The following is a 14425-nucleotide window of genomic DNA, read 5'->3' on the forward strand; positions in this document are numbered from 1 at the left end:
TAGGCACAATCTACATTTCAATTTGATTTCAATAAACACTGACACAATTTGCCAACCCTAATTACACGTTTCGCAGAGTTGACAGACGAGGGACTCAACACGTAACTAAATAATACTTTGGTCACGCATGCTTTCGCATAGATTTTAAACTTTATGAACGCCGTTTAATTCGTTCCCTGTTTAATTTTATTAAAACAGGCTTCTAACTTTTTGATGAACATTTTATTTAGGTGAGATTTTAAAATCAAAATATTAACACTTTCTACATTTGTAGATAGGATTTTCCCTGTGTCGAATGATACAAACAAAAACAAAGAATAAACAAGCATTCAGACACGACAAATATATAAATTTATGATTCAGATATCTGTCTAGTCGGTGATTGAATTGAATAAGTATTAGACTAAGTGTTATAGTGACCGCTCTGCTAGGCGGATCGACAAATAGCTTAAAAAACTTATAAATAATGTTTGATAGAGTTTATTGTGATTTCATTAATCAAAGAAGAATAGAAGTGCCGCAGAAGGCAGCGCCTGTAAGAAAATGGTTTGGCTGCAGCACTAACTAACTTTTTTGAGCAGCAGCCTGAAAGTAAGCATTACCACATTTATCTAAGTACTGTTAGAAGAATAATAATAAGAAGATAAAGATAATAAAATGTGTATCAGAAATTAATCATTATAAATTTAATAAATACCTTTTGGTGAGAAGCTTTCAGTTTTCAGGTGGTAGAACCCTTTGTGGTTCGACTCCGGCGGCACCACCGCCACACCTATTTCTACCTAATAACAGCAGTATTAGGAGCTGCTGTGTTCCGGTGTGAAGGGTGTGGTAAGGGAGACAGACTTTTGCGAGGCGTTCCAGCTTAGTCCTCAGGGGTAGCGGCGCATCTGTGGCCGACCTCAGGTAGGAATATCTAATCCTATCTGAGGTTGATTACAGATGTCCATGGGCGGCAGTAGCCACTTACCATCAGGTGGACTGCATGCTCGTCTGCTACTCTTTTATTATAAAAAAAAAAGTTTTTAATTGTTACGCAGTGATCAGAATAAAAGTAGTAAGTGTATTGTAAAAGCAATAGTTATAGTAATAGCTATTAATATTAGTCTTTGAGAAAGTAATTTGTCAAGTATTCGCAGGTTTCAATTTTATTTACTTGGATTTCGATGCTCCTGTTACTTTGAATATTGCATTCGTGTATTATGTGTCAATAAAACCTCATTATCGAATCTTAATGAGTCTAAAGATAAATATAGACGGCTAATGAATTTCGAGCTGTGCTAAGTATTGAAGCTTGCAGATCGATGTCGCGCTTCGGGTCGCTTCACTAACGAGCTGTACACGTGTCGTGTCGCTTCCGTAGCATAATTAGACGCTTCCAGGATTGAATTTAATTTTCAAGGTAATAAGATACTTAATTTAAATATTGTCTTTTCATAATATTGATAATTTCAAAATCAATACTCTTTACGTACGTATTGTAATTACTTTAATTATCATTTCAGTGTAATATTATATTTGTTAGAAAACTAAAAAAGAACCGTAAAATTTTGAAACTATAATCCATGCAAACATAAATTATTTTGATAATATAATATACCAGCTTTAATTATATTTTTATTAATTTAGTTTCCGACCATTATTATGTAAAACAAGACAGAATACCATTCGTATTTTACACAGGTAAATAAAGCCTCATTATAGAATCTTAATGAGTGTAGGCGACTAATGAATTTCGAGCTGCGCTGAGTATTGAAGCTTGCAGATCGATGTCGCGCTTCGGGTCGCTTCACTAACGAGCTGTAGGACTACCATGAGTTTACAAAAGTATTACTCGCTAGCGACTGCGTAAAATAAATGTATGAAAAATTGTACAGCGCCTCTGGTGGTTACTCGTAGAACTTAAATCCGTAGTCACGTAACTCGATACGTAAAAAACCTATCGAAATCAAATCGCTAGCGAATGTCATTATGATCTATTGCCATACAAATTCGGTCCCATGAGTCATTAATTTGACAGACGTTGTCAAGAAATACCGTAACGATAGTAGTTATGTTATTCACTAGCAAAATGACAATAGTTTTCTATTTACCATTTCTATAGTGGCGTTTCTATGCCAACTCATGGTAATGCTACTGTACACGTGTCGTGTCGCTTCCGTAGCGTAATGATACGCCTATTGCAAGTTACTGCCTAACGTTGATATAAGTTTCACTTGCTTCAGATTATACAGACTAGGTACATTGTCTTCGTTACGTTCTATTTCACGGTTTTTAGTGTGAAATCTTAAGTATGTACGATAATTATGTTATGTTTATACTACTTTTAATATTTTAGAATAAAATTTCTAAAAGACTTGCAGGATTTATAGTAAATTTCATGTTAAAATTCTCACGTAGTAAAAGGTTCACGTATATAAGTGTTTTTAAAATTCTTTATATTCTACGCCTGAACCCTTTCTACTCAAAATGCTCATTTGCATTACACTAGGGCAGAAAAACTTGTTTATAAAATATTTTTGAGTCGTACTGAATTGATTTCTCAGTACACTCACGCAATGCTTTCTTAACCACTTATTCCCGAAAACTGAAATTGGAATTTACAATATCACAATTCAAACAATCATCCTTAAAGCGACAACACAAGTTTAGTGAAGCGTATCGAAACACGAGTGGAGTCACATCACTAACGAATGCCTTACTGCATTTGTAGGCTCTTAACGAGGCGTGTACGTATCCGTCGGCACCTCCGTTGACACTTAATGAGGATTGCAACACTGCCTGTTATATCGACGTCTTGGTTCATTTATCTACTAGGATGTTATAGCTTTCAGATTTAGGTGGTTAATAGTTTCATGCTAACATATAATTAATTAAAGGTCTCTATATCTCACTGAAGCAATACTAAGCGCTGAAGTGTTGATTACATGCGTATACTAAAGTATAAGTTTGCTATTTAACCGCTTCCAATAAATATTACAACTTCCAACTTACTACAACTATAAATTGATATTCAAAGCTTTATAATTAGAGGCGTTACAACTTGCCAGTTCCACAGGTGTAGATGCATAAAAAATATTTCCGCGATATTACTGCGTTTACCGTATTACGTAAATTTAGAATGACTTCACGATCTTCATCTAATCATACATATATTGTCATCCGTACCAAACGTATATGCAAACTTTCAGCTCAATCGGATACCATAAAGTAGGTCAAATTTCACTTTCAAAATTTGATAATGACTAAAACACACGGAGTCATTAAAATACTAGCGAAAAGGCAAGTTTAACAAGCTTGTAATGAAAATGTAAAACACAAATCACAAATAGAACTACTTAAATAGAACAGTAATAGAGTCGTAGAGTCAACTTACCCTGATGATGCTCCGTTTTGGAGCGAAACACGTGTTGGTGGTGGTATGTATGGTGGTGTATATTTTTATTTTTTGCATCTGCACGCATCCTTTGAGGGAGGGAGGGTGGTACATACTGCATGGTTTAAAATATATACCATCATACATATTTGTAGCGGATTGTTGCGAAGTAGTTTTAATCTTAACTTAATAGCATGGATTTCCGCAAAGTAACGCCTGATACAATTAACTATCTAACAGTAATTGAATCAAGTTGAAACGAATGTGTCTAATGAATCTCAAGTCACACGAAGCTAGTGAGTCTTCCGATCAGTGTCACATCACTAATGAACGTATCGATTCCTATTCACTCTTAATGAGACAGAATATCAAGACTGCACTGAAGTTATTTTATAAGTAAAATTAAATTATGTCACTCAATAAAAAGACAAGAATTTTACTACGCTATGATATCAAGATGTTTTCTTATATTTACCGTCAATTATAATAATGTTTTCATATTTCATTCGTGAAATACTACTACAAAAGATAGTACCTTATTTGGCGGTATTTATCTATTAGTGACTGACAAACTTCGATCTTTGTTAAGAAAAAATGGGATATATTGATAATTAATCGTGCATCCGTCACAACCGTCACCGTCACAATGTGCGTTATAATTTTAGTAAACACTAAAAGCCAACGACTTCACCATAATAGAAATGATACATATAAATAAAATACATAAATACAGAATACATCAAAAAGAACAACCTAAACATAACAGCTAAGTGTAACAAAATCATTTCTAAATTAAAGTCTTATAGCAAAATTTAGTCGAATGAAACAAACTTAACAATTCTGAGAGGTTAACTTGCGACTAATGAATTACGAGCCGTGCGACTAGCGAAGCTTGGAGATCGATGTCGATACGGTTCGCGTCACATCACTAACGAACGTACCGACTCGTTGACATTCAATGAAACTAGATTGCAGCACGGTAGTGATAAACAACAAAGTTATCTACAAGATTTGAAGCACAGATAAAATTACCTTAGCGCAAGGAATATTCCACGTTGCATCTAAATGTATTCGCTGAGTGATTTAAGTCTTACCGTTGATTTAATTTAAATATAGAGTACTTGTAAGAATTAAAGGTGTTAGAACCAATATAGTTCAACCAGAAAAGTATCACCTTATTCTTACAGAAGCAGTTTTTGTATTTCGGTGGAAGATATGTCAGGCAACGCATATAATATAATTGGCTTCACATAGATCCTCATTATATAAGGTTGCTTACAGATGTCCATTGTCGGTAGTGGCCACTTACAACCAGGTAGACCTCTAGACCGTTTGTTACTTTTTTATGATATAAGAGTAGCAGACGAGCATGGATGGACTGCATCCACCTGATGGTAAGTGGCTACTGCCGCCCATGGACATCTGTAATCAACCCCAGACAGAATTAGATATTCCTACCTGAAGTCGGCCACAGATGCACCGCTACCCCTGAGGACTAAGCTGGAACGCCTCGGAAAAGTCTGTCTCCCTTACCACACCCTTCAAACCGGAACACAGCGGCGCCTAACACTGCTGTTATTTGGTAGAAATAGGTGTGGCGGTGGTGCCGCCGGAGTCGAACCACAAAGGGTTCTACCACCTTCACCTACTTAAATAAAATTGATGTAAAGAATATATTACGTTTACCGTACTAAATTTGTATTATGTAATTATTACTGTTGTAACTGCGATGGAAAATAATGCAAAGAAACCTTTATATACTTTCATAGTATAAAAAGAAAATAAGGTCACAAAATTCTTACCAGGTCAGCATAGTTTAATAGAAGCTTAACCTACGGTCGAAACAAATAACTCTAACACAATTTAGTCACCAAAAGAACCTATACATAACCATAGTGCATGAAGAATATACCAATTTGAATTCCCATTAATAAACACATTAAAATAATCCACGTATTTCAATAAACAATAATATTTACTAACGTTATTATGATTACTAATTATTATTCTCATAATAACAAATCTTTAGATTAAAGGCAATTCTCGATGATATTATTTGACATCTCATTGCTTTGATAATTCCCAGTCTCTTCGCATTATACGTTTAATTCTGTCGAAACAATTGACGATCCGTATCGTTTAATATAATTGGTAATACAGACTTGTATTAAATAATATTAATTGAAGCAGGCTGATAAGTACCACCAGTCAAATCATCGTTAATCCCTGATTACATTAATAATTACTTTTTTATAATATAGTAGCAGACGAGCATGCAATCCACCTGATAGTAAGTGGCCCCTGCCGTCTATGGACATCTGTAATCAACCCCAGATAAGATAAGATTCCTATCTGACATCGGCCATAGATGCCCCGCTATAAATGAGCATTAAGCTGGAACACCTCGGAAAAGTATGTCTCCATTACCACACCCTTCAAATCAGAACATAAAAGCGCTTAAGAATGCTCTTATTAGCTAGAAATAGGTGTAGCGTTGTTTTCTCTGGACTGGAACCACAAAGGGTTCTACCACCTACCATATATAATGCGTCGTCTTGGGATCGCTAAATAATCGATTGGGTCGCTACGGCTTAACCTTCTCGACGCGTCTCAGTAAAAGCAAACTGTGATGTTGCTGCTCGATCCAGTTGTGAATACAGAAGGTGGTAGAACCCTTTGTGGTTCGACTCCAGCGGCATCACCGCGACATCTATTTCTTTCACATAACATCAGTGTTAGGCTGCTGTTTTCTGGTTTGAAGCCACACCCTTCAGAGAGAGACATAGGTACTTTTCCGGGGCGTTCCAGCTTAGATCTCAGGGGTAGCGGTGCATCTTTGGTTGACCTCAGGTCATCATCAACCCATTACTTCGCATACCTTTAAGATTTTTTTTTACCTCGACCTCAGGTAGGAATATCTAATCCTATCTGGGGTTGATTACAGATGTGCAAGGGCGACAGTAGCCACTTACCATCAGGTGGACTAGATGAATGAAGGATGAAGTTTGTATAACATCTCACAAGGATGAAAGTGAAGGTTTAGATTAGAACAAGACGTTGGCTATGTGGAGATTTATACTTATAGTACTCATGGAGAACTGTTAGGAATAACCCTACACAAACAAATTCACTGAACCGCATTGTTTTAGAGGGAAAAAATCCAAAAAACACGATTTTTCCCCAAGAGATAGAATATTTTAGGAAGATTACTTCTGAGGACCTAAAGATAATGATTCCTAATCAATTCTGAGCTGCTTTCAGATGTGCAACATTGTGTTTTTAGGGTTCCGTATCCAAACGGTAAAACCGAAACCATATTAGTAAGGTTTCGCTGTCCGTCCGACTTTCACAGGGCTCTATCTCTTAAACCATAAAAGGTAGACAATTATTTTTTTTACAATGTAAGTAACTTCATAATAATTATATAATAAGTTAGTTAATTATAAATAAGGTCAAGCAAGATCTGTGGGCGTTTTGACTATACTTATAGTAAAAATATATCAACTAACATTAATGTGTACATTATAACGTCATATTTTTACGTAAAGCCATATTAAGTAGCCGTAATGAGTAGTTTTTACATCTTAATTCGTATTCGTATTATTGCCAATCACGCAACCACTGAAAAGTGGAAATTCAGATATGAAATGTAACTAACTTGTAAGTTGTCAGGTGAAGAAATAGTAGTTTGAGTTTTAATTCCTTTTAATTTCTCGAGAATTGCTTATTTTTGCAAATTCGTTTTGTTTTATTTTAGACTCAAGTGTTATTTCAATTTGCATGCAGTGTTTTTTATAATTATAGTGGTATTAAACTATTAATTATGAAGTTTTATGTTTTTACGTTTTTAATAAAACGGCAATACTAGAATCCTTTGTGTTTCGACTCGGGATGCACCTCCGGCCCACGTTACATACATACATAACATAATAATGTCGTGCTCCTGTTTGAAGGGCAAGGGAAACATATCAACATCATCCAAAGCGTTGCAACTTAGTCCTCAGGGGAAGCAAACTTATCTGTGGCCAACATTACAGATTCATGGACAGCAGTAGCCACTTACCATCGTGGACCGCTTGCTCGCTCGCTACTATCTACATTATTATACTTCTCTTCCTGTGTCCGTAATACTTTAAACCTAGAAAATATTTTAAGTAAATTAAAATAAAACTTAAAAATACTTTTATTTCCAGCACAAGTTATAAAAGTAACATTAAAAATAAAATTTCATTTCGCTCCTCAGTCCTTTCGCGATCTAAATGACAGAAATATACGCTAAAGAGGTTTTAGAGAGCATTAAAATCGGTTCGTCTTGGACAAAACGTTTTTAATTGAGTTCATAGCAGTACAGAGTGAATTTAATTAAAATCATGAAAATGTACACCTTTCTGGGAGCAAGACCATTAGTGCCTTTTGAAAGGACTTTTTACTAGCACCCGACGACTAGCTGTATATTTAATTTTGAAAAACAATGTTTCCGGGATATGGTTCTTGGTTTTGCTATTTGAGCGTAGTGATGTAAGACCCGAGATAAAGATACTTGTGATCTGCTATGGGATATAAATAAGGTACTTGCAACATGGACTTTTACTATTAACTTTGCAGTTAAGATAACATTAACATCTTATTAAAATTGTTTAAGGAACTAAAAAAATATAACAATTTTATAAACATATGTTCAAGAACATGTGTCTTATTTATTATCTACAAATATAAAGGTAATTTTTAAGTAAGATTGGACTGTATTTTTTCTAGTGCTGCGTTATTACCTCTTTTTGAGCCAAATTTGAGTTTAAACATGAGGCATATTATCTTTATTTTCTAAAATCCGAATTATAGGTAATTCTTCTGTCCTTTTTATAGCATTTCTGGTAATTTCACATTTGAACTTAATTTCACATTTTCTAATTTCTTATCTTTTTTTATTTCTTGGTGTATTTTAGTGTACGTATAAAAAGTTAAGTATAGCTGTTGTCTAGTCAATGGTGATGTTACTTGGCGTCGTAGTCAAGTGCGTAAAAACTCGATAAAACCACAATAACAGTTGTTATGCCTTTGTAAATAAACCTTTGTCACGCTATCGTAAGACGTTGCAGGGCTAATAATCTTTATTTTTGGAAGAAAAACATTTTGAACAAAAAGATAAACCACATACATATAAGTACCTACTTCTTTTTAAATGAGATTGAAGTAGCCAACGAGCTTGCAGTCCACCTGATGGTCAGTGGCTACTGCCACCCCTGAACATCTGCAATCAACCTCAGATAGAATTGGAAGCCTGCCTGACGTCATCCAAAGACCTATTGTTCTTCCTGAGGACTACGTTGCAATTCCTTATGTAAGCAGATTTCCCTTTCCATTCCCTTCGAACAAACACAGCAGCATTTAACACTTCTTCGACACGACTACTTCAGAGTCGTTTGTAATTCCTTTAGCTTTTGTTTTGATTAAAATAAATAGATATCTTTGTCATCTATAAGATCTATTTGTTTGGCTGCAACCCCTTTTACGCCCCAATGTTGGGCTAAAATATCCCATGACCCAAACTCCAAAAATAATTTAGATTACGGGTTGGGAAAAATGTTTTAGCATTTGTGACATCAATGAAAGGGAATTTCAAAAAAGGTGAATCAAACTACGAGTATATTTCACACTAAGCGTTTTTGATAATTGCACAGAGAGGATTATTGTCCGCTGGATTTTTGGAACTGCGAAATTGAAAACCGGTTTATTCCGGTTTGTTTTTATTTGATGGCAATATTATTTTTTTCTGTCTAAAAATACCTGTATCCCTTTTTTAATCTGATGTTATCCCAATCGTCGCTTTATGATCAGCTTTATGATTGTGAGTTTCGATAAAATATTTTATTGGACACAGTAAATGACTAAAAAATACGTGAGATTATAGAAATAATTGATATTTTGTCATAAAACTTTGTATATCAATCGATACCTTAATTCGCAAATCAGCCAATTCCACATTTTGTCAAAATGTTTTTTTTATTTATTTTGATAGTAAATGGCGTTGATCGAAATCAAAATAAATAAAAAAAACATTTTGACAAAAAGTGAAGTTGGCTGATTTGCGAATTAAGGTATCGATATGTAGAATAACATCCTTTTCTCTCTGTGATACCGTTGAAAGCAGCTAAGGAGTTAATCTAGAAAATATGAAATACGATTTATGATTTAATCCCTAAGTCGTTTGATTTTGCTCGCTCATTTAACATATACATAAAAAACCATTCACGGAAACTTTGTTCTATCGTGTATATTGAAATATGAGCTAAAGTTCTTATAGAAGTGTAATTCATTACTCTAATCTCTCGGTCTATCTTCGAAATTATCGTAGTATGACAACGCAAAATTTGAATAGCTAATGAAATAACCAATTGATACGATAACGATATCATATATTTTTTCCATTATAAAAGCGTTATTCGTGATACTGAGCTCTTAGTCAAGAGACAGAATCGTTACTACAGGATGCTAAAATTTTTAAATGGATATTGATTGCATATCATGTGGCTAATCATAGAATACCTACATCGTGCATCAATATGAACATTTTTTTAAACAGTTCATGTATAAAAGAAATACTGTTCATGATAGTGAGCTGCGATGAGCTTTCGCTTTACGCTCTGAATCGTAACTACCGTATGATAACACAATTGTTGAATCGTTACTACGTTAATAATGAACTGATTGTTCGGTTAATCGAATCCGCGTGGTTTATACTCCGTTATTTTGATTTGTGAGCTATTTTTAGTCGGATTTAATTGAATTAAATCGATTAACAGCGTGCGCTTTGTTTATTTTTGTAGCTTATATTGTTTTATTTATGGGACTTAAAAACAGAGGTACTCTAGTGTTATGAAATACGTCCTCTCAATATGGGTGTTTAAGGTTTGAGTCTGAGGATACACCTATTCACACACACACACACACACACATCATGATTTTTTACACGTTTGTGTTGCTTAGAAATTCACAAAATACCTCACATAGTAGGTTTCTTGTTTAAACGGTGAGATCATAGTAAAGAAACCTTATTCATATAATATAGGACGCAGGCGAGCATGCACTCAACCTGATGGTAAGTGGATACTGCCAGCTCAACTCCAGATAGGATTAGATATTCTTACCTGAGGTCGGCCAAAGATGCCTCGCTATCCCTGAGGACTCAGCTGGAATGCCTCGGAAAAGTGTGTCTCTCTTACCACACCCTCATAAACCAGAACACCACAGCGTTTAATGCTCCTGGTATGAGGCAGAAATAGGTGTGGCGGTGATGCCGTCGGAGTCGAGCCTCAAAGGGTTCTACCATGTTACTAATGTATATGTCTAAGAGTTCCTTAAAAATATCTCTAAGGCTCGTGAAGTCTAATAAATTGGAGTTGACCGGCGTAGTAGACTATGATCTAAGAACATATATAATTAAGAGGATCTAAGACCATATCACTTAACGATTAACCGTCGTAGAGTCAACTTACCCTGATGATGCTCCGTTTTGGAGCGAAACACATGTTGGTGGTGGTACATTTGTTGGTGTATATTTTTAATACTTTGCATCTGCGCGCATTCTTTGAGGGAGGGAGGGTGTTACATACTGCATGGTTTAAAATATATACCATCATACATATTTGTAGCGGATTGTTGCGAAGTAGTTTTAATCTTAACTTAATAGCATGGATTTCCGCAAAGTAACGCCTGATACAATTAACTATAATGAAGAGGAGACTCGTGTCCAGCAGTACAGTAGTTCTCAACGGTCCTTTGTTCCTTAAATCGTCGATTTACTATGATTGCAACTGGAACTGTATAATTATTTACGCTACTTACTTCCTTAACGATATTTTGGCCTCTTTACTTACTTCGTAACTTATATTGGAAATAACAAAGTTTGTTTGTTCCACTTTCACGGCTGAACGATTTAACTTATTTTCATGATCATTGGTAGGAGTGTAGTTTATATTAAGAAATTGAACATACATAAGATTGATTTATAGTTCATCAGACGGTTAAAATGTATAAGGTACTGCCTTTATTGCATAGTAGTTAAGAGAAAATAAATAGTCATGATTTTAAAATATTATTCTTTCATAATTTTTGGTAAGTATCGTTGTAATCCATTTTATTAAAGACAAAATATCGTTAGGTAATTTGCTAACTTTATTTTCTAGTCTAAGGATATCAGCCGTAGGGCTGGTAGGACTCTCCCTGTTACATCATAATCAGGACACATAAAAACCCAAACCACATAAATTATAATTTCGAAAATTCTACTCTGCCGGGAATCGAATCCGAGATTGCAGACGTAGCAATTGTGCAACAGTGCAACGTGTTATGTAACGAGATTTCCCATTTCTTTTCCTCTTCACGTATCTACATTTTTTCGTTGCACTAAGATGATTGAGCTCCACTATCCTGAGGGACCTCGTGGAATGGAAAAGCACATATTTATCACACGAATAGAAGGTTCCTATTCGATTTAAGCTTTATAAGAATTTCTTAGTTATACTCGTAACTCGAGAATTATTACAAAAAGACCCAAACTGCTAAAATATAGCCAATATTATTCCTACAATTTAGAAAAGTTTGACGACACCTTATTTATTAAAATAAATCCAACCATTAAGGCTGTAGGGCAAAAAAATTATACATAATGGATATACAATATACATACATATATTATACTCGAATATATGCTTCAAAAACATAACTCTCCCTAGTCGAGTAAAAATGAAGCAGAAAATAAGCTCATGTTCTTGTAGGTTGAATGCCTAATCTCAGATTAAGCGTTCAGAAGCTTAAAGTAACCTAGAAAATAAAATGCTAAAGTTCAGCTATACTTGGAAAGAATTTTGTATAATCAAACCAAGATAATCTCTTTTGATGTTCAAGAAATAAATATCTGAAAAATAGTATATTACGAATGGCACATGAATCCCAATCAGCCACAATATCTCAAAAACGAACCCTTCTTAAATTATTAAATACAAATAGATAAAAAAAAACATAATTTTAATAATATGCGTTAAATAATAATTTCGTATTAAAATCAAACGAATGCTTTTGTTACATTTTACTATTTTGTAAAATAATAATTTATTAGGAAAAAAATGTTACAACTTAACTCATTATTTAACTTATACGTTTATTATTAATAATTGAAGCTGCTATAGGTAATATTTATAATCAAGAACAGTTTTTAACCACTGATTCCATGACCAGCCCCAGCCAATAAAATTAAATTTTTTTTTTGACTTGACTCGTCATCGTGACGTGTAAGTCAGTGGAAAAACACAAAATGCAGCCGGGAGTCAGAAATAAAGTCAGGTCACGTGCTAACCACCGGGAACAGTTCGACGCTCCCGTTGGACACGATGACCGATTTCGAATTTTCGTGAGACGGATTACAATTGAATCATCGAATATTGAGAATAGTACTTAGATTGTGTTTTATAACTAAATGATCCTTAGTTTATGTTTTATGTGGTAGATATAGCAAAGTAGCAAACATTTAAGAAGCATTTCTGCCGCTAAATATTTAAAGAACAGTTCTATGATAGGCCCCAATGTAATTGGTCCTTGCTGATGCTTAAGATTTTCAAAATTCATTACGCTGAGAAGCGCTTTTTAAAACTGTGTCGTGGTATAAATAAGGGGCACTTCCGAAAGATTAACATGAAGTACCGTTTATCGTCAACTTGTTCCTGTCCCACTGCTGGGCACGAAGCTCCTTTTAGGATGATATTAGTTTAGGTCATCAGTAGTCCATAGCACTAAACAATGGCGAATTGAACAGACACACATATCATTGAGATTTTTTAAGAACTCTTAAGCGTGAGTTTTCCTTCATTATGTTTTACTAGTCCGCTCGATGGTCATTTATCTTCCCCATATATACATCTATAATCAATCCCTAATAGAAATAGGTTCCTGTAATCGGTTGACCAAACATACATTGTTATCCATGATAACTAAGTTAGAATGCCGTGCTCCCTAACCATACTAATACCACCAAAATACAACATTTAAGAACGCTATTATAAGATTCAATAGTTGTAGTGATACCACCCCAGAACTCTTTACCCCTAAACGGTGTCATAACACGATAAAACATACTTATATTAATACGAAAGCTTGAGAACGGAATGTATTCCGATCACGTTCTCCGCAGGGAGCAAGACTGCGTTCCCTACAGACCTACTAACCGATTTAGGTTCATCGTGAGATGGATTCGAATAGAATAATCGATGGACAAATCTGTTGTATAAGTTGAGATACTCGTATCGTAACTAGAACTAGAATCTTCGCTGTTTAGCCTAAAGTAGAATTTTATAAACAAAACTATTAACTGTATTATTTTAAAAATATGCATAACTAAGCATTCTTAGAAAGAATCTTAATACATAAGTTACATAACATACTATAGGTTAACTAATTTTGAAGCTTTAATATGTTAATTCATTTATGATGCTAGGAGAGTTCAGGTATTTATGAGAAATACACCCCGTAGGTATTTTTGAAATGTTGATCTGCTCATCTACTTCCAGAGCTCAAGACTCTACAATGACATGAAGTAAAACCATATAAGGTCCAGAATTAGGATCAAGCCCTCCCAGTCATTTTTAAGAACTAAATGTTAAATCTGTAACAGCTTTTTTTAATACAGTTGGTAACTTAAATAATCTCAATTAAGCGCGTATATACAATTTGTAATATCGCGATTGTAGAGCTTATGTAATAAATATTTGAATAGCTATAATTTAAGACAAAAACTACATTGCTGACTTGCTTATAGCAATTCATTTCATTAAAATAGTTTCGTCCGATTTCAGATATTGCTTGACCATGCCGTATTATATGTTATCACATAGTACGAAGGTCAATTAAATTGGTCAGTAAATATCACACACAAGCGGATTGCAGAAACTTAAATCGAAAAGGAAAAAACTTTCAAAAGCTCAGCAAAATTTGATTTTAAGCGGTTTGCAGCTTTGCGATTATATTCCAGTTAAACACACAAACTTTCTCTCTTTATAA

At 34.5% G+C, this 14425-nt stretch overlaps 1 protein-coding gene across 1 annotated transcript in view; it reads left to right on the forward strand.

Moving 5' to 3' along the window:
- LOC140742834 (neural cell adhesion molecule 1) overlaps positions 1 to 14425 on the forward strand; it is a 211453-nt gene that overhangs the window by 130875 nt on the left and 66153 nt on the right. The window lies entirely within an intron of this gene.

The sequence above is a fragment of the Epargyreus clarus genome, unplaced genomic scaffold (assembly GCF_041222505.1).
Source record: "Epargyreus clarus isolate Ecla_fem2 unplaced genomic scaffold, WU_Ecla_fem_2.2 ptg000006l, whole genome shotgun sequence".
Classification (NCBI taxonomy): domain Eukaryota; kingdom Metazoa; phylum Arthropoda; class Insecta; order Lepidoptera; family Hesperiidae; genus Epargyreus; species Epargyreus clarus.